Raw genomic sequence first — 25,443 nt, forward strand, 5'->3', positions numbered from 1 at the left:
CCACCTTTTCTTATGAAAATTTTTGTAAAGGTCATAAAGAAAATAAAGGAGACACAAGTGGTCCGGGCTTTGGTGAGCTGAAGGGCAGTGTTTTTTTTTTAAATATTTGATCTGGATTTCCAGATGATTTTCTAAATACATTTATTTTCACCAGGGAGTAACTGACCTAAGACTCAAAATGCACTCATAGTGTTTGGAGGCAAGCCTGGAAAAATAAAGGAGATGGCCAAACAACAAGAGATAAAATAGACACAGGTGTCTTCCCAAAAAGTCCAAGCTGTCTCAGAAAGCCGTGAAATTGACAATTCCTCTGGCAGGACTATGGAAAAACATCTCAGGGGAAAACAAACCACGATTTTTCAAACTGAAGCCCAGAGTCAACTCCTAAATACATATCCTGTTGCTTAGTATTGCAAAGCTACAGCCTACATCCTGCATCCCTGACATGGATGGTCAGCACTCCAAGATGACAGCGGCGGCGTGGGCGTGACCCGTCGATTTCTCCCCACCTGAGCTGAATCTCTTTAATAAAGGCATTAAAAAGGAGAAAGATCTCCTGCCCTATTTATGTCAATCATGACTCGGAAAGGGTTCCAGTGACATGATTTGTGGGTTTTTTGGACACAATTTTTGAGGTGTCCTTGGAGAATGAACACCCACCACTGTTCTCAGTTACATATGTGCCTGGCTCTGACAGACTTTGAAGATAGCTCTGCATACCTTCCTTATCAGAAGCCATCCCCAAGTTGGCAAACATTAGCACTACCACTCATCCTGTCTCATCAGCAGCTACTAAGAATACGTATGTGTCAGGAAACATCATGCATTTTATCACTTAAGCAAGTCATTCCATCACAAAGCAATTTGTGTCCCAGTTGATTCCCTCGGTTTTCCTCCTGGATGACAACTACAGGCTTTAAAATACTGAGCAAGGAAACAAACAAGCTCACTTATTTTTCTTCTTTTTTTTTTTTTTTTTCATTTCCAACATTTAACAGGCCTAGTTCACATATTTAGTTGAAGAATGCAGTATGTCTAGGCAGAAAGCTGAATTCTCCTCTTAGAGGGGCCCTAGAGATGCCTGTCTGCTGCCCTGAGGTCTTGCCAGCAAATTTCAGTGTTAATACTTTTAGGAATTTCAGTTTTACACTCATTGCATGTGCTTACAAATTTATTTAATTTCCCAAACAAGTCAACAGAATAATGCCTGGGAGGATGGTTTTTAGGATGCCATCAGCTCTTTGACCCCTACAGCAGATCTCCTGCTTTCTTCTCTGGAGAGCTCAGTGCTGCAGCTACACAGTTCTCCTGTCCAAAGAGAAGACCATGTCATTGCACATGTGCTGTTTGGTTTTGTCATGGCACATATGGTTTTTGCTTTTACCATGGTTGGCCAGTGCAGTGAGAAAGAGAATGTCCCTTCTACAAGAGCCAGTGGAACAGAGGTGGCTGTTGTAGACTCTCTACATAAACAGGGCAATTGAAAACAGGAAAAACAGTTCTGCCAGTGGATTTATTCCCAGATTAAATGAAACTTCTGCTAGTTGGGTAAGTGTGCTAACAGATCACCAAGGAATGGTAAGGAATTGGTTAAAGAGATCAAAAGATCAAACAAGGGGTAACAATGTGAAATTATACCATTGCATTAAACTACAAAAATAAAACCTTTCCCCTGTGCCCTACTACCATGTAATACCCAGAGGCTGCTCTGAGAGCAGTGGAGCAGGATGAGCAAATCCCTGTCTTGCAGCACAAACATGAAACCTGCAGGGAGACAGCTGCAGTGGAAAGGATTGAAATTAATGTCAAGCAATAGATGAGATTTCGGTGGAGATTTTGATGAGATTTATTGCTGAAAATGTTTTCCCTGGCAAATGTCACATCATTAAAATTTAAAAAAAAACACCCACAATAGAATTAAGAAAATAAAGAGAAACTCAAAAACACTGTCCTGATAAATGTCAGTTTGAAACTCAGTCCTCAGGCTCTCAGGGTCAAAGATGGTCTTCTTTATAAGGAAGTGTGCAGAAGTGCTAAAATGTCCTTTCAGGTCCTTTCACCTCATCAGGTCCATCACCTAAGATTCCAGAGCACATGTTTTACGGACAGTAAGGACATTTTGCCAACATCTCTCAGGGCGTGGCTGAGTCTAACTGGGAACAGGCCTTGGAGCAAATTCTGCATCTGAGCACTTCCCAGCAGAGCCACACCATTTACACACAGTCTAATATGGATGAATTAAGATCCTGTAAATATAAACAGTGTATTTGCCTGTTGAAGAAGCTCTTTGGGGAGCCTCTTCTGTGCTGTCCTTGATGGGCCAGCCAGAAGAATTATTCCTTAATGCCTGGTAATTACACATGAAAGTGCCAGTTCCCTGCCACAGATAGCAAAAAGTGAGGATTGCAAGTGAATTGTGTGTTTGCCTCAAACAGGACAGCAACTCTGTATGAGGTTGGCCAAGATAATTTTTATTTTCTCAAAAGGGCTGAATGGTCTGTAGGTCTGAGTGCATGCCTCAGGCATGCACCCGCCTGCCCCTCCCCTTAAGTACGTTGCATTTAGCAATCCTTGAAGAAAACAAATTGTTTTCATCATGCGGGGATGAACAATCCTCCTCGAGCCAGATGTCCAGCTCAGAAAAACATTTCTCCAGCCTTTGGATTCTCTGTACTTGGGCTGCTGCTCTCATAAGCACTTTTATTTGTTGGTCCAGCTAGATTTGGAAGATCCTTGTGAACATGGTTGCATGGAACTTGTCCTTTCTGAGCTGGACTGTAATTCAGAGGTGCTGATTTCTTTACTAAAACCCAGTGTAGTTATCTTTACCAAAAATGCCATGTTAGGTTAATATACTGGCAATATACCAACAGTGTAAGGGTTACCTACATACATATATTATTTTTATATATTGCTAATATTACTAGCACTACATGTGTTCAGAATGGTAGTTTCAGGTCAGTCAGATTAGTCCATTCCTGCTAACAGGTTAAGTCTGACAAAATAAAGAACTTATGTCTCTGCCTAGACCAGGTAAGAGCTGTGTCTGCTTGGCATTCAACACAAGAAAATACACTATTCAAAAATTAGCAATAGAGCAAAAAAAGAGACCACTCTACTTCTAAGGCACTAAACCTTACCAAACTGATGACTGTTCATTATTATGAGAGGTAACACTATGCTGCCATTACAAAATAGAACTGCAGAAGAATCTCACCTGTGGAAGTATATTTAAAATTGTCTGCTGTATTTAAGCCTGTCCTTCAATTTAGGGCTTCACGGGACTCCTTACAGGAGCTAACCACATGCTAAACAGTTTTGCAGCAACAGCACTCAAGGGTGCTTTCTCGTACCAGGTGAAGACAGATCCTGTAACTCACTTTCAATTATTTTTCCATACTTCAGTTGTTTGGATTATCCTGTTGCATGAGAAATGAATGCCCCTACTACCTTTGTTGTTTGTTTTGGCTGACAACATGCAGGGGCTTCTTAACCCTGGTGAGAATGCATACAAAATACAAACTTCCCCAGCAGCAGAGTTGAGGATAGTCTGACACAGTTGCAAAATTGGCATTAAAATGAGATGAAAAAGCTCTGCTTTTTCATACAGAAACATTTCATGCTCTCCCACAAAATGGAGAGGAAGTTTATGTGCCCCAAAGTAAATTTTGCTCTCTCACCCCACTGTCACCTCACCCTAAGTCCATGTCTAATGAGAATCTGTAAATTAAAACAAGCCTAGATTGGGACAGATGGAACTTTGAAAGCTTTGCCATGAACAAAATGAGTTTAACTCAGCTATCATGAGTGACCAAAAGCTTCTTCCAGTGACTAAATGGGCTACAAGAAAGCTGGAGAGGGATTTTTGACAAGGGTGTGGAGGGCGAGGACAAGGGGAAATCGTTCAGACTGATAGAGGGCAGGGTGAGATTCGGTATCAGGAAGAAATTCTTCACTATGAGAGTAGTGAGGCACTGGCAGAGGTTGTGAAGATGTCACTCCTCCAGCCCTGGAGGTGTTCAAGACCAGCTTGGATGGGGCTTTGAGCCACTTGGTCTAGGGGAAGGTGTCCCAACCCATGGCACAGGGTTGGAACTAGACAGTCTTCATTGTCCCTTCCAATCCAAACAATTCTGTTAGTCTATGATTTTATGGTTTTATGAAAAGAAAACTCAGATGAAAATCCCTGGATGCATATTTGCCTTGACTTCTCAATAAGTTAGCTCTCTGTACCATGGCTGTGGGTGACAAACAAGGGCTTGCTCACAGTCCCCAGTGGTGGCTTGTGGCACTATGGGCTGTGCTGCTCAATCAGGGCTGCAAAGTAAGGGGTATCTAAGAGCTTTGGCCATGGCACAGTGGGGTTCTGCCCAGCTCTAGGACAATGCCACAGTGCTGTAGGAGCTACACATCTGCTGCAAGGGGAAGACATGAAGGCAAGGAGAGGGAACTGAGGATGCACAGCTTCCACTGAGGCATCTGTGCTATTTGCAGTCACTGGCTGTGACAGCAGCACACACAAGCTGTGTGGGCCTTGTGCATGGCACTGTTACAGAGGTCTATAAAGTACATTATGAGATCATCCAGAGATACACAAAGCAGCCCTGAGTGAAACTCTGTAAGATCATAAAACCAGCAAAACTGTGCCAGAACATTGGGATGGCTCAGCCTGTTCATGGAGGTGGGGGTATGGCTAAAAGCTATTGCACTTGCAGGCTGTGGGTTAAGCCTATGTCATTATGCTCTCCACACACCACGTGGTTTTCAGAAGGAAAATGCTATAATATTTTGGTGTATTTGTTAAACCTGCAAGGAGATGAGCAATACGTATCCCTATTTCTCTGAGATACACTATATCTGCAGCTAAAGGTGGTTCCACTGCTATGAAGTTACCTCTTTTTCCAAACAGTGTAATGATGGGATCTTTGTTATTTCTTTGCTGTTGTGTATCAGTTCTTTGGAGGGTGTGAGATCACATCTCCTGCGTGTCACAACAGGTAGAAAAAAATTGGGCTGAAAAGAGATTTCTACAGCAAAGCAAAAGAAAAGCAAAATCTGATGTGTTCAAGAAATGCATCTGCAATTCACTAGTAAATCTAAACAGGGAGAAAATGATTGACAGACACTGTACAAACAGTTCTTGTAATAAACATTCGAGTTCATACTGGTTTCTACAGCCAGCCCCCACCTGTGGCATACTCCACAGCCAAGTTGTTAATTACAGCCTTCCTGTTGTTTTCCAGTTCCTCCTCTGCTAAATAATGGGAGGAGAAAGGTTCATGGAAACTCATGCACTTGACAGCAAAAATAAATAAGCAAATGAATACATAACTAACTAACTAAATAATTAATCTAGTAGTCTCCATGACAAGTCTCTTCTATCATACCTCCGGTATTCTGAGCCAAACTTCAAGGGTTATTCAAGAAAAATGATGATCTGGCATCCCAGAGAATAAGAGATAAGTATCAATGCTTAATTAACACTGCATGACATTGATTTGAATAAATAGACCTTTTAGAAGGATGTCTCTCTATATTGCAGGTTGAAACAAGATGCCTTGTGGGAAGAATGAGAAACTCCCTAGTATTATGTAACATCTCTATGATTATAGCACCTGGAGGCTTTGCGTGTATCATGAGCCCTATGTGTTAGATGCTGTATAAATATACAGTTGCTAAAGATGCCTATCTTGGATTTGTAGTGTAAACAAGAAGATATGTCACGCAGCTCTGGTGGCAGGTTGATCAAGGCTAAGAAGACAGAGGACTCAAGGAAATTTGAAAACACATACACATTGTTTAGCAGTTTCTAATTTGTTGGGACAAGGGGGTTTTTACAAAAACATATTCCCAAAACTTTATCAATATGAAGTGCTTGCAAAAAACAGTCATGAGAGTTGCCTTATGGTGTTTAACAGGAAAATAGAAAGGAAGAGAGCACAGGTTGCAGCAGAATAGCATGACAGCCAACAACAATCAGTTTTCAATCTGGGTACCAAATGCCAACTACCTAATGCCATTTTTCCTCACCTGAGTAAGAGCAGTTTGATCAGCAATGAGCCACAGTTTCCACTGAGAGATGCAAGAGGACAGCAACTCCAAAAATCATCCTGTTTCCAGATCAATGTTGGCAGCTCCTGAGATACACTCTATATACCCTGAGGCATGTAGTTACTTTTAATGAGACAGTAAAATAACAGACTCTGTTATTTGTACTGTGCATATTCATCTTGTGTGTGCATTGAAGAGGGACACAAAGGTGTTTAGAGGGCTGGAGACCTTCTCCTGTGGAGACAGGCTGATGGAGTTGGGGTTGTTCTGCCTAGAGAAGAGAAGGCTACAGGAAGACCTTAGAGCTCCTTCCAGAACCTAAAGGGGGCTACAAGAGAGCTGGAAGAGGGACTTTTTACAATGGAGAGGCAGAACAGGAGAGAATGGCTTCAGACTGGCAGAGGTTAGGTTTAAATTGGGAATTAGGAAAAAATTATTTCCTGTGAGAGTGGTGAGGCACAGACACAAGCCGCCTGTAGAAGCTGTGACTCCTCCATCACTGGAAGCATTCAAGGCCAGGTTGGATGGGGCTTTGAGCAACCTGGTCTAGTGAAAAGCGTCCTTTTCCATGGAAGGGGGTTTGGAAGGAGATGGGCTTTGAGGTCCTTTCCAACCCCAAACATTCTATAATTCCAAGACTTCGCAGATAGTATTGGACCAGCTAGCATGGCATACCTGGGAAGCAGCTCTGGACAGACCCTTTGAGAGGCAAATGTGCCTTATAGCTGGCATGACTGACTCCAATACCCAGCTGGACATAACTGAGGAAAAATTCTGTGATTCCACAACAAACAACTGATTTGGATTTTCTTATTGACTCTGACCTTATGTCACTACTCAGATCTCCTGGTAGCAAAAAGGGTATCAAATGCATCATGGCTGTAAAAAACTGCATGTTGCAATGAGTAGCATTTTGTAATGAAAGTCTTCAGATTACAAGTAAGAATTCACCTTCAGTAAAAAGCTATTCAGACGAGTCCTCTGAAATTCTTGTCTCTTAATAAAGAGCTTATCATGTACAGCGACTCCCAGTAATTTGAGAAGTTTTACTTTAGAGATTTCCTCTTCTTTTCCTTACTCAACTCAGTTTTCTATCACCTCATTATACTGTTACTGCTTACTATGAAACCTTGACTTTGAAAACACTTTTTCTCTTTTTTCTTTTTCTTTTTCTCTTTTTCTTTCTCTTTGTTTTTTATGCCTAGTCATTATCTTGCAGCGAGATCTTTCTCAGGGGTTAACTTTTTGAACTCTTGCTACAGACACAACATTTCAGCTCACACCAGCCCTAATACTTCCCTGCCCATGGCAAGGGGGATTGGAATTAAATTATATTTATGGTCTCTTCCAACCCAAACCTTCCTATGATTCTAAGATTATGGGGGGAAAAAAGCAATTTAATAAATGATTTCTCCCTAAGTAGTAAAGAACAAAGTCCAGGACATGACTCGTAGGCAAAATTTTCATGCTTTGGTAACTGCCTCTTCTTTCTTATGCCAATATCTGTGTAGTGCCGGTGATTAAAGCACTGGTGTTCACTAATCACTTTAATTCTGTCTTGCAAGTACACATAATTCTGCATCAATTTCATTTAAATATCACTTTATATTCATGGCTTTGACTTTTACAACTCCTTCTACTGTACTTGTAGTTTTAATATTAACAGACATTTCTTTCTCTCCATTCATCAATCATGTCAAGACTTCCCAGGCCGAGGTGAACATTTGCTGCTTCGTTATATGGCAGGAGCCACAGACGCCCCAGCCCTTCAGTGCTAGGTGAAAAGTTCTTAAAGATCATCCCTCAGCAACATTCTCTAAGAAAGTGTGTTTTTATTTGAAAGGTGACTAGACAATCTCCAGAGGTTCCTGCCAACATCAAATATTCGACAATTCTTTGATTCATACTTCTGCTTCACTACCATTTCCTTGCAATGTTCTGTCTACTGAATAGTCCCAGCTTTGCTTGAGATGTCCCAGCAATGATCTTCAAGCAATCTTTCCTCTTGATCACTATGGACAATGCCACCATCCTGTCACATGTCTGTAACCTTGATAGCATCTTCAACTCATATTCCTGTCCACTCCAGATGCCACTTCCCAGTTACACTGAAGCTACACACACATTTAAAATATGTTCTGTGTATCATACTTCAGATAACGCCTTTCCTTGCTCTCTACGCATCTAGGTAAATCTCTTATCTCGAACCTTATCTTTGAACATGTCAATTACTGCAGAATCCCTTTCTGTCACTTGCATCACAGAAGTAAATTTGCCCTGATGATATTCCCTGGATACAAAGGCTATTTTTCCAGATATAGCATTGATTTTCCTTCCCCATTTCTATCAAAACTAGGCTGTCTGCATCCAATCAACCCATGCAGTCATTTTCCATAGTCTATGCACTGGATTTCCAAATGAGTACTTTTGTATTTTCTTTCAGGCTGCTCTCCATAAACACATATAAAATTACCTTGCTGGTGACTTTTTTCCTCTGTAGCAACATCTAAAATTTTCTGACAAGGACTAGGTTGCAGGTGTGCTATTAGCATTACCTGTCATACTGACCAGCACTTTCTTATCACATCCATAGGTCTCCTCTGTCTGTCACTATCCACAGCTTCTTGATTTCTACTAAGATGTAAGTAATTTCATGCAGAGAATGTTTATGTTTCTAGGACACCTGGCACAGCAGAAATGAATCCATGACTGAGACTGTGATGCAAATCATCCTTGTCAGCTAACAAAAATAGACACTGGTCAATAATAGACACGTTCTAGAGAGATTAGTGAAATTCCTCATGACTCAAATTACAGAAATCTCCTCAAGAAACATCACAAATATAATAATTTTATTTTAAATGACAAAACATGATTAAAACATCCCAGGTACTGGAATTAGTACTCACTTTTGGTAGTTGCCTTCTTAGAAATATCTAAGAACAATCCATCAAATGCTTCTTGCAGGATACTGTTTTAACCTAGACGTGTTATTCTCAGTCTACCTGAAAAATACACAGACATAGAAAAAAAATCAGTGTTTTGTTCATTGATTTTTAACTTATTTGCTATACAAAAATAAATTTAAACAACTACTTACTGTTATACAGGGTATCTAAAACATTCATCTATACATACATGGCTCCTGCTGTAATATCACACCAGGACTACTAGGGTATGCTTAGTCATCTCATAGAGAGAAATGTGTTAGTTAAATACAAACTAAGATTTTCTGTACAGCACACAGAATTAGATGCCTGTCCTTCACCACCTCTGCAAACACCCATCCCTTTGCCAAAGGAGTAATTCATCAATTCCTCTGCTGGAGGTTCAAGGGTTTCCAGTTAACACAGCAGTTGCTCCTTTCCTCTTCTGTGTTTTCACAAGCTTCAGAAAGTAAAAATAAAAAGATTTCTTTTTTTATTTATATGGTTATCCCAAATATCTCCTTTCTTAAGTCTTCTCCCTTTGTTAGAGAGAAATGGCTGAGACCTTCCAGAGATGCCTCTTGCTGTTTGCACTCACATCAGTAAACAATATTCTATACGAGTTGCGTGTGGCATTGAAGAGTCCAAATTTAATGATGCATGTGTCACAAACCTATTACACTACAAGTAGGAGGTTCAAAGAAAGTGTAGAGCAGCACTGGGGCTCCTCTTCTGCCTCTCATTAGCTTGTTAGTCTAAAGTCCCTTCTCTTATCTGCTTTCCTTGTCCCAGGGAGACCACGTCCCATATAGACTAGGAAGGTAGAGAACACAGTAAGAGGGTGTGTGTAGTTTCACTGAAAGCCACATTTGCCAGACCCATCAGCTCTCCCAGGCTACCCACTTCATTAGATGCACATCTATTTTACATTCACTCTGGTGCACAAGGTCTTGCAGAATTGAAAAAAATAAAAAATTAGAAGGTTGAGTGATATGGTAGCATACTGTTAGAGGAGTGGGATTCCATGTCTTTCTTTGGCAACTTCTTTCTGCATATATGGTCCAAAACTGCACTGACCTTTCAATCTTGCCAATTGCAAATTAATTTTCAATCCAAGCTGTCTACTGAAAAGGTGCAAAGGTCACCTTTAAATAGCTGCTCTGCTACATTGCCCTTTACTCCATGGTCCACATCCTTTGTCTTCTTCCAATTAATTCTGCTTCTTCAAGAACACTCATTGCTGCTGATTGTGTCCTCGTACAGATTATTTCTCCTCCACATGCATTTTTCAGAGCTGCATCTCATTTTGTCATTTCCTGCCTAAGGTTTCTAGTCTCTCTATTTTTGCTGATTTATGCAGCGCCTCCCAATTTGGATCATTTGTGATTTTAATTAACATGTACTCTTTTCCTGTCTTCTGGCTAATGAATGAAGATATTTAAAGAAGACTGGACTCAGGACTGCTCCCTGATGTTCCCCCACTAGAAAGCTCATGTGATTTAACACATTTTCATTTATTATCTCACTTCACTAATGGCCCTATGGATGGTTTTTAATCAACATCACAGAGTCCTTATCTAAGCCAATCTGAATTAATTTTGTGAGTATCCTCTCTTGCTGATGCTCACTTCAAATAGAAGAAAACAAAAGCAGAAGAGGCCATCACTCACCAGAATGCTTTTCTGTGAGACCTGGAAATGAGGAGGTAGTGAGAATAAATTGTTCACTTTCCTCTCTCAGGACTCCAGTAGACTTAGGATCCCCTGTCACCGTAATAACTATACTACTCCCGATTTTCAATGTAAGTATTTTAAAACTGTTTGTCAAGGCAGGGAAGTATTATTATTCCCATTTTGGAGAATAAGCTCCAGCACAGAAAATATAAGGAAGTGGTCTGCTCTGCTCCTTTAGCAGTCATGGTTAGAAACTGAGGGTTTAAGGTTGCTCTTGCATTTACACCTGTCTCCTGAAAGTTACTGTGACATGCCCACATGTATCTCTGAGATGACCCATCAAATGCACCATTGAAATTATTTCATCTCTTAAACAAAAAAACCCAACCAACCACCCAACCAAAACAAATCCAACCAAAACAACACAAACCCCTAAGTGTCAGTACATCCGTATTTAGATCATGACCTGAATGCCATTTTGAAAGAACAGGCCCAAATAATCTAAAGTGATTTAGAAAAGGTGAGACTCAGGTATTCAGAACATATAACAGCCTAATCCAGACCACAGGATACAGAGTAAGTCTTATAACAATATCTGTTGGATCTGGTCCTTAAAGTTATTTGGTCATCTCCTTCACACTCAGCTGAGTTTTGAGATATTCCTGAAGTCCTGGAACAAAGTGTTTTCCTTGATGCTATACAGGGTATTTATACTGGATTTTAACCCAGATCCACTAAGTCTAAAATGTGGTCCCCACCTAAGAAATTCTTTCTTTTCCTATCAAAAGAATAATTATGTAATATAATGGACATTTCAGCTCCAGTAATTGCTCTATGTTCCCCAAAAAGTAGGGTCCCACTGACTATATGCACAGTATCCTCTACAGTCATCTCCTGATAAACAGTTTTAATGTGGTAATTACATTCCTTTTGGATGAAAATTAAAAACACCTTTCTGCTACAGCAAAAAGGCAGTATAGCATTGATTTATTTATGTGGGTAATTTATGTTCTGGAATATTAATTGATGTTTCTGAATGAGCTCTGAATTATTTTCAAAAATTTTAAGTTTATGTGGTTTTTAATAAAAGCCAGCAGGACTTTTTAAAAATGTTGCTATTATCCCCTCTTCCCACCCACCCTCTTTATAAATCAAAACCTGTGGGGGAAAAACAGACAAACAAAACCCTTCCACTCCTATTAGGAAAAAAAAAAAAAAAAGAATGAAAAAGGACAGGGAGCAAATATTTCCAGAAGCATCAGCAATCATAAAGAAACCAATCGCGCAAGCTAAGAAATTATCTAAGGGAGCGCAGAGGGAGGTAACAATATGAAGAAGACAATTTAGAAAATATTTTCAGGAGCAAAATTTATAAATACTCATTATATCTTTTAAACACATGTCTAAATTAATGTGTGTTCTTGCTTCTTACTTTCCCATTAATATATTTAGTACAAGAAGATAGGTAGGATAAAATATTGTCACCAATATTCTCTTCATATTAGGAAATAATTACACAGTTTTTTCACTCCAAACTTTTAAACATGGCCCAGTTGGAAATGAATTGCCTTTGACTTGCTAAAAATAAGCTTGAGAAACTTAATCTAAATCCATCACCAGTGCAATTTATACTATACACCATTTCTGTAAGGTGTAATTAACAGTGCATTGCTATAATTTATTATTGGTTTAAAAAGCCTGAAAATCAGATCCTTACAGCAAAATTGGAAAATGGGAAGCTATATGCCAGGCATATTATTCTGGCTTATATGAATTCAGTTATTTTACCTTTGGTGCACATCCATCTATCCATACAATGTGAATGCTCCATTGAGAATGATGCTGGGTACTGAACCTTTGGCTCAATATGAAATACGAACTCTGAAACATAGCTCAAATAATACTTCCATTTGCATTATTATGATTAACATTCCTCTGAATAGGAAGCATCCACTAATATTAATTGCAGAAATAATGAGATTCCAATTGTCATAAATCACTGTGCAGTGTAAAGCAAGCTCTCAGAAAACAGCACAGAAAAACTCTTTTTTGGCTTTTTTTTTCTGAGTTCAGTTCAACCTCATTTTAACCAGGCTTTTTCATTTGTGTCCACTGACAAGACAGTAGTTATGCTTTTCTCTTGATTAACACATTCTTCTCAGTAAGGTCCCAAACAGCTTTCACATGAAAGGTTGAATCCAACAGAGCATGGTTTTTCTCATTAAAGACCTAGCATTCACCCACAGGTAATTTATCACACAGATATTCCCTGTCTCACAGGAAGGAGTGTGGCCTTGAAGCCAATGTTCTTGGTCTGATCAGAAGTTTTCTCCACAACAGCTGAAATGAATGCCTTTTCAAAGATGGTGATTGCTGAATTCATTAATTAAGTGAAAATATGGGAGGGGAAAAGATACACCGTTTCTCTATTAAAGCACAAGGAGACATTTTGCCTTATTTGAAACAATATCATCACTAAATCTGTATGATCTTATTGAAATTTAATTTATATATTTATATTTGTATCAAGTCAACATTTCCCCTTCACTGCTATTTCTTTCTTACACAGTTAGCAAAACTGTCAATATTCATTGATTCATCAAAGCAAGCAACCCTGACATTTGGTGCATCAGCTTTCATTTGTAACAGGCATACAATGCAATGATTTATTTTGATGTATTACATTGTACCCTAAAGAGCATCTAAAAATAAAAATGCTTTCATTAGGAGTGTTGTGAAAACATGGCATCTTCATCACAGACCACACACAAGGAAAGAAAAATTTCTTGCCACCTGTGCTGTTTAGTCCAGACTTTTGATGGTTGGATTGCTTTGGAGTTTGCTTGCTTGGGGGTTTTTCAGACATGCTATTTCCAAATGTATCATATATTCAAAAAGCAACTGGAGGGTCTAAAAAGTGTTCAGAGCTGAAAAGAGCAGAGATTTTCCTAGCTGGTGTCCTACTTTGATTAATTCATAGTAGGTGAGGTGCCCCTGAATTACTGCAGTATCAACTGAGTTCCTAATGACAGTGCCCACCTTGCAAGAAAATGCTTTTCCTGAGATGGCAATTAGTGCCAACCTCAAAGACACCAGAAATGGTCATAAATGGTCTGACTGCTTGGCTGCCAGCAGGAGGGTGAGGGAAGGTCATGGACATATCCTCACCAAGGACATTCATAACTAACTGGCTTTTCTGGCCAAGAATACTTTAGTCCCCATCTTTACTCCTGACTGGAGGACACACAAAGCAGTTATACATTTTCAAGTAGGAACATGTTCCAGCTGCAAATAATTATTTTAGCAGACATTTACCATTAAGCACAAGTTTAAGTCTCACTGGGGACAGCAGAGCTTCAACATGTGCTTGAAGTCAAGTGTTCCCTCAGAGGGCTGTGGCTGAATGGGGACAGTCTAATGAGCTGGAGACACTTAGGACCAGGAGTAAATACATATATGCCTGCATATACTGGTCTCTGCTGCTTCTGATTGTGTCTGTGCTGCACATTTCTCTCCAGCTCCTTTTCCATTATCATTCTGTGCTGTAACAGATGACGCTGACACGGCGACTAAGTGGAGCAAGGCAGGAAGGGGAGACAGGACAAGCAGAAATGAGCTGAAAATCATCCTCCCAAATGAAGCCCTGCTCACAGGACAACATCTCATTATTTTGTTCCCCCACAGAGAACAGAAAGCCACAGCTGATGTGTTTGGAGATCATAGGCATGTTCCAAAAGGCAGCAAATGAAAGCAGAAGAGAATCTATTTGGGTTATGCAGAGCCAAAGGACACCTTTCTGTAAGATGGCATTTTGCTTTGCAGTGACTGAAGCCCAACCACCACCTCTCATAACCCTTTCATTCTCTACAACTCCCTGTAAGGAGGTTTTAGCAAGGTGTGCATTGGTCTCTTCTCCCATGTAACAAGCAATAGAACAAGAGGAAATTGGGCCAAATTGTGCCAGGGGAGGTTTAGATTGAGTATCAGGGAAAATCCCTTCACTGAAAGAGTTGTCAGGCACTAGAATGAGCTGCCCAGGGAAGTGGTTAATTTTGAACTTCATCAGCCAGAATGGTGCCCAGTGGATGTGAATGTCACATCCCAGTCTGTTACAGTTCTGTTGTAAGGGCCATTTCACTGTATTTTGTCTCTCATATTTTCTTTGTTTGGTTGGGTTTTATACATTTTTGGGTTTTTTTTTTTTTTTTTTCCTTTAAGAAGGGTGAAGTTGTTTTTTAAGTGGCTTATAGAACAGGCTAAAAAAAGGTTGCACAATGGAGGCTTCTCAGAAATAAGATAATTTTCTCGGTGTGCAGTAATTTCAAGTGAAAAATTGGATTTCTAGGAAATGATAGCACAAGGATGTAGAATGCATCACAGAAGAATTACATTTTAACGTTCATCAATGAATTGCAGTGCTGTGCTCTTTGCATACAAAGCTCTTTGCATACCAAGCTCTTCTTTCTCAGTTGTTGCAAGATCACCTGATATACTTTGTGCGAAAAATTAGCTTTCATATTCTACTTTTAACTGTGCCATACCTAAGTCTCGTTTGCTTGCATATGCTTTGGTCATCAGAAATGTATCCAGCTAACTTCAGACATCTGCGTAATAGGAGCTAAAGACCTATTGGCTTAGGCTAAGTTACATGTCTAGTTTTGGTTGAATAAGTCTCACCCCAAGCTATGCTTCCTCAGTACAAATGACTAACCACTCCACCAGTCATTAATTTTAATGCTGCACTGACAAAGGCTGAGCAGCATTTCAGTAATGACGCTGTTCAAAATATTGCAATAGACCACAATAACAAATTTGGTAAATGACTTATTTTATCAAGCCAGGAGAACTCAAGGACAAAACAACCTGCTCTGGCCAACTGGAGCAAAGACACAGGGCATTTCCATCAGCCTGCAATGTTCCAACTTTGATTGAGCTGCTTCAGTTGTTTCACTCATTGAACTTAGATTTAAGGTGGACAAAGAAGTTGTATTAAAAGGCAGCAACTTCTCTCTCGCAGAGAAATCGGTTCTCTACTTGCAGAGTTTAAAATTAACACACCATACTATGAGGCACTGGGACATGCTCTCCAGAGAAGTTGTGGATTCCTTCTCCTTCGAAGTGTTCCAAGCCAAACTGGATGGGGCTCTGAGCAACATGGTCTAGAGAAGGGTGTCCCTGCCATGGCAAAGAGGTTGGAACTAGACAATCTTTATGGTTCCTTCCCACCCAAAACATTATAGGATTCAATATCCATCTGATCAAGGCTTGCAAACATTTTAGAAAGCCATCATTCTTGCACATGCGAAACCTTTTTTTTGGATCTTACTTCGAAATTTGCTTTGGCATGCTCATAATCCATATAGCAGAATTCAAAGCATTAAAATATGCCTTTTGTGCAACAGCATCGCCAAAATAAATATTTTTCTGGTCTACCGTGGAAAAAAAGTCTTCTTTGGCATCTGGATCATTTTTTCAGCTACTCCTTTATCTGTGGGAAAAAGCATTTTTTCTGTTGAGTTCATTTAATAAGTAAAAACATTTCTTCTGGCCTATTTGAACTGCATATTTAAAATGTCATTGTAAAAGAAAGAGTTTTTGTATTGCCTAGAAAAGTATCACAGTATGTTGCCCAGTTCACAACAGATGTTTCTGTAATTGTTCCTTGATTCTGTAGCGGCTTCAGGTCTTTCAGCAGAGCCTTGACCAGCAATAAAATGTAATTTGACCATCAATACACTTTTCGTTAAAGCTGTTAAATGGAAGGAATAGTCTTCCCCTTTATCCGTCACTGATTTAATCCAAAACCCTTCCAAAGCTTTCAAAGGATGGGTAATTGCTGCCCCTTTTTTTTTTGCCAGAGGGTAGGTAAGCTGACATTGAGAAGTTTAGAGGAGCACAGCTATTGAGCTTAAGGATGGAAAACTTGACTCTTATAAAGGCTGGAAATCGTGGACTAAGCTATATGGATCCCATGTTTCTTGTAAACTATGAATATTGCTGCATCTCACCTTACAGATCCAATCTGGTCATTTTGTAAGTAATTTGTACGTCTGAACTTTGACATCCTCTGGCTTGGAAGTATTGAAGAAAAGTGAGAATTCCTTGCAAAGTTTTTGTGCCACTTGCCACTGATAGTACTTTTGCCTCAAAAAATCCACTGAAAAATCTGTCTTAGCAGATTTCTTAAGGCTAGAATACAAAACACACAACACCAATGATTTATAAGACGTACTAAGTGAAAGCTCTTAGTATAACCATTGCATCAGATAAATGGTATCTGAAATGGACACTAAATAATATTTGAACATATTTTTTAAAACTGTTTTCTCAGAAATTAAAAAAATTATATAGCTTCTAGAGTGGACCAAGAGGTAGTGGATTAGATAGTTGTGTTAGTAAGAACAATACAATGTGAACAGAGGGCAAGGACACTGCTCCTGAATCTCAATGCTTCTGTGTTGGGAGGCTGTGCTCCTTGCCCTTGACTCCTCCCCTCCTGGTGCTGTAACACTGCTGGGGAGGGTGTTGAGAAAGGGAAACACCCCTAGTGGATCATGTAGGGACTTCTGATTCCTTCTCCTGTGCCTCTTCCTCAATGTGATCACACCTCAAGACTCAACAGCCTAAAGGAGTATGGGCAGTGGTTAACCTGGGTCTGACCAAGCATTCTTCTGACCCTGAGAGATGTCACCACTGAGAGTGGTCAGACACACCACTTAAGCAACACCTACACCTTTCCAAATCAGTAAAGAAAGGCCAGGTTGGATGTCCTGGGACATCCCAAATGATTCAAACCTTTAATTCATCAGAGAATACATCCATAGCTGTATCCCACCTCTGCAGCCCACAACAGGTTATGTCTACCCTGCGTGCTTGGTAGGCTGTCCTGCTGGCCCTCATGCTGAGGCAAATGTAGGCATGCTGTGACACCCTCTCTGGAAACCATGGAAGAATCCACCTCCTGTATTTAGGCAGTGCATTGACATTTGAATGGTTTTAATGGGGATCCCTACTGCAAGAGAGAAATCAAAGTTAGAGCTATGGAAAGGTTTTCATTTGTGATGACAGGACAAGTCTGTGGCCTCTGAATGCCCTTTGCTCCCTACTTTGCCTATTCTGAAAACCCAGGGTGAATAATTTAGATACTTCTAGAAAATCCCAAGAATGAGGTGGTATTAAAGAAGGTCAAAGCAGACACTTTTATTTATGTGGCTGGACACACACACACACACACACACACACACAAATGTATCTACATATATGTACATACAGACCCGCACATATATATGCACGTAGTGAAATTTTCTGTTCTCCAAATAACTGCAAATAGCACATGAGGGCTGAACAGGTGGCGCTAGATTGGTATATTGTACTGTACTGTAGTGACTCAGCACAGGAGCATTTAATTTCCTCCCAGAGCCAAGATGTCTCTCCTTCTCAACTGGAAAGACTGGGTTGGCTGAGCTTCCTTTGTTTCTTACTGAGTACCTATGATGATACCTTGTAAGGAAGATGCTGTGGACAAGAATTGCAGCATTTTTCTTAATTTCCCTTAAAATAAATAAAAAATGGGCATTCAGAAGAACTCAGAATTCACAATATTCACACCCAAATGCAAAAATCCCACTCAGTTCCTATGCCATGAGAAAAGCCCCATCACTAACCCTCAATTCAGGCTTTCTTTCTATTTAGCCCCTTAACTAAACAGGAGTGCACATTTTTTCATGTGCTGGGACAGCAAGAAGGAACCTGTTTAATGAGATGCCATAACAGCCCCTCCACCTGACTTGTAACAAGTATCTTTACAGCTGTGTTTTGTACCAGGAAAAATTCACTGAATTCAGGAATAATTCAGTTCACTGAATTATTTTTTATAATCAGCCTTACTACCATCCCTGTCCAGCTAATAGTTTGTATAAAAATAACATTTCTGCTTCTACAGAAAATTTGTAATTCTCAAATGGCAAAAGCCCCCCTACCCAGGCTACCTCTCAGGACAATATGTTGTACAAATGACATTAAGTTTTGACTTGAGCTACTTTTCCTCATTTAATTCGCAAGGAGAGTGTCAAGCTAATGTTATCATCTCGAGTAAATTGATGGGATCTTTCCCCGCACAGAGAAGTTGAATAAAAGCAGAGGATCCTCACGCATCCCTCCTGCTCAGCTCCCAGGACTATATCCCTCCTGCTGCTGCGTAGTGTAGATTGGCATTTTACCTCTTATCAATACATCTCCATCATTCTGAATGAGAATGACGATCCTTCAGACCTGGTTTTGTAAAGCAAACCTATATCCATTGGAGCAATTAGTCCCCCGCTGTGAGTTTAGACACGCCAGCTCCACTGCAGCTGCTGTCTGTTGCCAGCACTAAATTCTCCTCAGTAGTGGATAAACGTGTTTAAACACTTTGATCTTCTTTATCTCAGCCAGGAGATTTGAAAGCCTCCTGGTTAAACAAGTTTTCTTTCGGGTGAAACTCCATCTCATCCACCATTTCAGTGCTGACCCGAAACATTTGTGCTTTATTTACTGGAGAGGCATCGTCTTTTGAAATGGCTTCTCACATCCTCTCAGGAAGACTTTTTTTTCATTCCCCCTAACACTGAGCTTAAGTAACGGTACTTCAAACAGCAAATAAGAGGCACAAAGGGGACTCAGTCTTCTACGCAGCAATTCAAAACCATCTTAATCTCCATCACGCACTTTCTGATTTTCTTTTTAATCTCCCACAGCACAGTGTGCACCAAGCACAGCTGAGAACTTGCTATTTAAGCTGCCTTATTACTGTTACGCTACGAAAGCTTAACTCCTGTTTGGAATAGATGAGCATAAATGAACAAATGCAAGGGGACAGGCATCTTTGATGTGGGTACAGCAGAGTAGATGATGGGATATAAGAAATAGTGTCAGGTTGAGGTTTATTCTGTTTTCTCATTTCACAAGCAGCCACAAGTGAACTATTAGTGATGTTAAACTGCTGAGCAGGGAAAAACATGGGGTGACTGTTAGGCTTATTCCTCCAGCCACTGCAGAATTCCTGATTTTCCTAGCCAAACTAACTCTTTCCCTCTTTGCACATCATAGGGTTGATACAGCTGTGAATAGGGAATCCAAATAAAATCTCATTAATGAAATTACTTACCTGAGTTTTGGATTGTAGATTGATTTACCACCAAACTGACTAAATTTATTCTCATATAAAATGTTACCTCCTGTGATACAAACAAGAGTTACACTGCTTGTAAAGCTGATGGAAAGAGGCAAAGAACAAACCTTAATGCAGCCTTTCGGTACTTAAAAGTGGCTTATAAGAAAGATGGGGACAGAGTTGAGTAAGGCCTGCCGTAAGAGGACAAGGGGTAATGGATCTAAATTAAAAATGGGTAGATGTATAGTAGGTAGAAAGAAGTTTTTACTGAGGGTGGTGAGACACTGGCACAGGTTGCCCACACAGGTGGAGGATGCCTCATCCATAGAAACATCCAAGGTCAGGACAGCAAGGCTCTGACCAACCTTGTGTAGTGGAAGGTGTCTCTGCCCATGGGAGGGGGGTAGAATCAGATGACTGTTAAAGGTCCCTTCCAACCCAAACCACTCTGTTATTCAGTGATTCCAGAAGGAGCCCAGAGAGTTTTACTGATAGTAAAATTTTCTGAATGTTAGGATCATATTAAAAGGGCTGTGCTCTTATCAAAATACTTGCTCAGAAATGCAGACAAAGCATTTTCCTTCACCCCAGTATCTGGTGCTGGCAGTGACACAGAAATAACAGAATAATTAGAATAAACAGCATAGTTAGAGACTTTGCTTTTTTTTCACAAGGGCTTGCTCCCTAGGCATGATTTTAATACCACAGACAATCAGAAGAGTTGATAGAGAGACAGATAACTGAGTCAAAACTTATGTGAATTTTGTTTCTGCTGCAGTTTGAGTGCTCCCACCCTGCACCAGCTGGTTTTATTACACAGGTGGATGGAATGTGTTCTGCTCCATTTCTAAGGGAGCCACACAAGCCTAGCATAAATCAGTCAGCGAGTACCTTGAACCACACGTATTAGGAATGTAAGCAAGAGGAATTCCAAAATGGAGCATGTTTAGACAAAGAGGCAATTATGGCATGGAGAGGAAAGGAGTGTAAAAATTTCATCTGGAATCAGGGATGGAGCACAGTAGCACAAGGAGGTGGAAAGTCTGATTCTTTATTTATATAGCCTCATAAATGGGGTGATTTTAATCCCCTGCATATGATATAGCAATATCTATTAGAAGTGAATATCACAGACTGATTCCCAAAGAGGATTTAAGAGACTGGTCTTACAATATCCACACAGTTCAATGAGCCAGATTCAAGTCTCATTTACAAAGAGTCTGCCCAGGTGTGCTTTTATGGACATTGGAGTTACGCAGAATGGAGGCAAATGATACATAAATGTCGTGGATTTGCACGGCAGACATAGGAGGGGTGAACAGAGCAGCTCGTGTCGCTGCATGCGGCAAGCTTGACCATAAAAATGCATTCCCAGTGGGTCAGCACCTGTTTAGATAAATGGTTTACTTGAAATACACAATGCAGGAGAGCTCGCTCATTTATCCATATGGCACTAACACGAATTGCCAGCTGTGGCCAGTCGTCCAATATGTTCTCTCTCCATCTATGACATATGAAACCATATGGAATCATCTATCCATTAGGAAGAGATCATTTTCAGACAGGAAGGTTTTCTGACACAATTATTAGCTGTGGCGTTCTTGACCAGGAACAGGCCAAAACAGACAGGAAACAAAAAGAGGCTTATGCTGTCTTAAAGGGTCATGTGAAGAATTTTCTGTTTTTACATCATCTTTAAATAAAGGCTTTTCTTTTTTTTTTTTTTTTTTTTTTTTTTCTTTCTTTAAAGAGTGCCTTTTATCTCAGCTTAATGTCATTCTGCTGCATGAGATACCTTTCTCTTCACCCATTTCTGCAGCGAGTGACCATGGCACAGGAGGCTACTGGTTTCCTTGGAGCTTGGGTTTGATTTGGGCCAACAGGCAGGTACATGACTTGCTGGAAACAGCCTCTTTTAGGAGCAACTGTTGAACACCATGTTCAGTAAATAAGGGGTCCCAAAACTGTGACTCAAATGTACTTCGTTCCCAAGTGTCCTTGTCTATACAATGTAGACTTTGCTCTGAACTAATGCTAAATACTGTATATCAGCATAAAATCAAAGGAAAACAGTGTCAAAACAGAGTCACTGGCTGAATTCAATAATATCTTTATTGAGACAGAAAATCCTATTAAGGCAGTTTGCCTGCTCTGAATCTGGAATAACTCAATTACTCTTGATTTGCACCAATGCAAATGAGATGAGAATCTGCCCCCAGAACACTTGCTAGCTATGCTCATTGACATGATCAGAAATACAGTGTTCCCTATAATCAGCCTTGGTTTACCTCTAATGGATATAAGCAGAGACAAGAGCCTCAGGCATTTCAGGCTGTGGAGTGAATAGCTGATCCCTGTCTGCCTGTAGAGTATGCAGATTATGTATGGAGTATCGGAGAAACTTATTTTGGAAATTAAGCAGCCCCCAAATAAGTCTGAAATCCAGGCATATTTCTTAACAGCAGCACTTACATATGGAGGACCTCTCCTCCCATATGCATTGTATCTCACCTAACCCAGCAGAAACCTTCTGAGTTAAATCAGCATGCAATGAAAATAAGCTCTGACCTGTGGTACAGCCCAGACTATCCATGGAAGAGAAAGAAATAATAATTACTACTAACTTTAAAACTAAATTGGAATTAAAAGTCCTTTGATCTAGCACCCTGGTACTTGAAACAAGGTTTGGGCTCTTACTTCCAGTGATTACAGATAGACCAGTTCACAGACAGTTCAAAACTCAGTTATGCCAAGTACAGACCCAACAGATGATGGCAAACACAGGTAAAATTTTGTAAAATGATTAGTTACTGTCTTCTGTGGTCAACACACCAGGGGTCCATATACTTTTCTTCCCCTTCCTGTTTTATAGAAGTTGAGGAGATAGATCTTTTGAAAGGATTTGGATCCGGGTAGCAAGTTTTGTGCTATCCTGCTAACAGTGTCATATGTATCCTGAAAGAGAGAGATAGACAGCTGCTTGTCATACCACCACAGGTCACAGTTGGGGAAGTAAATGGGAAGCTGGGATGAAGACAAAATATATATATATCTTTGTAATCTATCTATTTGACGGTTATCAGAACACAGTAAGAAACACCAACCAAGAATCTTTGCAAGCAGTCTAGAAGCTACTCACACCATAACAAGGCAATTTAATGTGCAGTAAGTGAAGATTTCAGGCAAATTTTTCCTGGCTAGATGGTCATATGCAGAATATGACCACAACAAACACAGTAAGTGAGATTTCATATAAAACACTTCAGAGTATTTTAGGCATCTATTTACAAGCAACACAAAGCACCTAAAATCAGGAACCTAAACCTTCTGCTAGTTAATGCAGAAATTTCCAGATAAGGAAACACTTAAAATTAGTATTTAACTAACAGATGGCACAGATACCCCAGTAACTGTCCACTTTGCTGACAAAACAAGGATTCAATGACTCAATCTTACCTAGAGACAGCACTAACTGGGAAGCAAGATACACAGATTTGCTTCCTGTCTATATGGAATGAGCTCCATACATTACTATTTCCAGGGACATTAGCCCACAGTTTTCCAGTCCTTTTCTGACACTCCAGTTCAGATAATAAAGGATGCTGTTGACCATCTACTAGTCACAAGCAGTTGTTCCAGCACTTCTCTCTTTTTCACATGACCAGGGACACTTGTGATGAATTTGATGGTCATGAGATGTTTCTGAATAACTAGGTTTTTTTCCCAAGCTACGATAATATTGAGCAGCACTGGCATATTGGCATCTCAGGAGGTTTCTAGTATTCAAGCTTGAAGGTTGTGATCCCAGTTCTTTTTGCAATCACTTATTTTTGTGACATCATGACAATTGTTCTCCTGCTGATGATTTGCCTTTCTTTGGTCCTTTAACTGCTTATATTTGACATGTCTTCATCATGCATACCTGACATATTTTAAAACATCACATGCAAGCATCTCACCAGAGGAGCAGTTTCGCTCAATGCCATGTCATGCCATGCCTTAGTAGTTCAACCCATTGTTTTCCCAGCTTTAAATCCATACCAGTAATTTTCTCACTCATATTTGTCACTCACTGCCAGCCGTGAAGTCAACACCTCACTTCAGCTCTGACATGTATATATCTACTTTAGGCTAAAATTTGTATCAAAATGCTTCTTAAATCTACTAGTGTATTGGTTAGGACTGTGCAGATCACAGTCAATCAGGAAGTGATAAAACAAGGTAATTCATAGGCTTTAATGCATTTTAATGCACAGACAGGGTGTTTAAAGCATACAGATCCATAGAAATATTCCACATAGCCACCAAAGGTTTATAAATTTGCATTTGCTGCTTTTATAACTTCATTTGACCAAAACATCCTAGAAATTCAGCACTATTTAGAGGTTGCTGTTCCAACCCAATGTATTTGCTGGGAATTCATAGGATTATTTGGTTTGTTCAGTCTTTTTCTGATTCTACACCCACTACAAATGAGCACTACACCATTGGTGCCAACTGAAAGAGTATTCCGAGAACATGGATAGTAACAGAATTTATCTCAAGCACAAAGCTTTGTGGATATATAAAACATTGACAAAGCCTACATGCTGCACAGACCATGCTGCTCATCTTGAGTAATAATCTCTTGTTTAAAAAAGTTGCCTTCCCACTTATAGGAGCAACAAGCTCCTGAGCTGCCCAACAGCTGACTTCAAAGCCATTGCACTAAAATCTGGAGAAAGAGTCATCAGAAGTTGTCTGATTTAATATTTGTCACACTTAACCTTTAAAAAAATCTTCCAGGTACATTTATTCTCACTTTTTTTTTGACATCTCTGGTCACAAGTCAAAGCCAACTTCCCAAACATGGCAGAAAATATATCAAACTGTAACAGGACCTAAATTCCTTCTTCGATCTGTTTTATTTAGTGATTGGGAAGAAGATGCCCAAGATACTCTACAAGGTGGATCAGAATGGAAGTGCTCTTTCAGGCTGCAAAACTAAAGATTCCAGCCAGCTACTCTTTGAGAAACCCCTGGCACATTTACACCCCAGAGCTGCAAACAACAAACCAGACCTTTAGACAGGTGGGGTGTAGCTAGAATTACTCCTGCTTTTCATTAACTTCAGTAGACATGCATTGACACTGACATGGAATTAGTGTGAAAAGTAGTTTGTCTCTAACTGTAAAAGGCCAATGCCATCCAGATTCAGGGATGATACCTGCATCTTGTCCATCGCCATCATTCAACAGAATTATGACTCATCTATGCCTCCTATTCCTTTCCCACTTATCTACTCAGATGTGATGCCTTCTGGGATGGGGTTTGTCTTACATGCATTTAGCTGTGGACTGATGTTCAGCAGCATCCAACTGCTGTGGCCGTATTGAAATACAAATACTCAAAAAAACAGCAAAATGTCTACACCTAAGTAATATCTTTTCTGTGTGGGAAAGAGAATAAGCTGCAAAAGTCAAAGTCAGGTCTGCTGTGATGCAGTACTATGGTGTGTAACAGTACAGTTATTTTAGTAGAATATTTATATTCTCAGAAGACATAGTTATACTGCTAAAAAATTCCAGTGTGTGCTGGAGTAGAACCTCTTGCAATGCTGCTGCAATCTCGGCTGGTACCTGTGGATTTTACTGCAATGAAA

The 25,443-nt window shown here is 40.0% G+C and overlaps 1 protein-coding gene across 1 annotated transcript in view; it reads right to left on the minus strand.

Moving 5' to 3' along the window:
- The window catches only part of TENM4 (teneurin transmembrane protein 4), a 591,112-nt gene that overhangs the window by 382,959 nt on the left and 182,710 nt on the right, over nucleotides 1–25,443 (minus strand). Inside the window, exon 3 of the mRNA XM_041414180.1 lies at nucleotides 8,974–9,056. The gene's annotated coding sequence lies outside the window, so the exon portion shown is untranslated. The remainder of the gene's footprint in view (nucleotides 1–8,973; nucleotides 9,057–25,443) is intronic.

The sequence above is a fragment of the Onychostruthus taczanowskii genome, unplaced genomic scaffold, assembly GCF_017590055.1.
Source record: "Onychostruthus taczanowskii isolate IOZ18803 unplaced genomic scaffold, ASM1759005v1 scaffold44, whole genome shotgun sequence".
NCBI classification, from domain to species: domain Eukaryota; kingdom Metazoa; phylum Chordata; class Aves; order Passeriformes; family Passeridae; genus Onychostruthus; species Onychostruthus taczanowskii.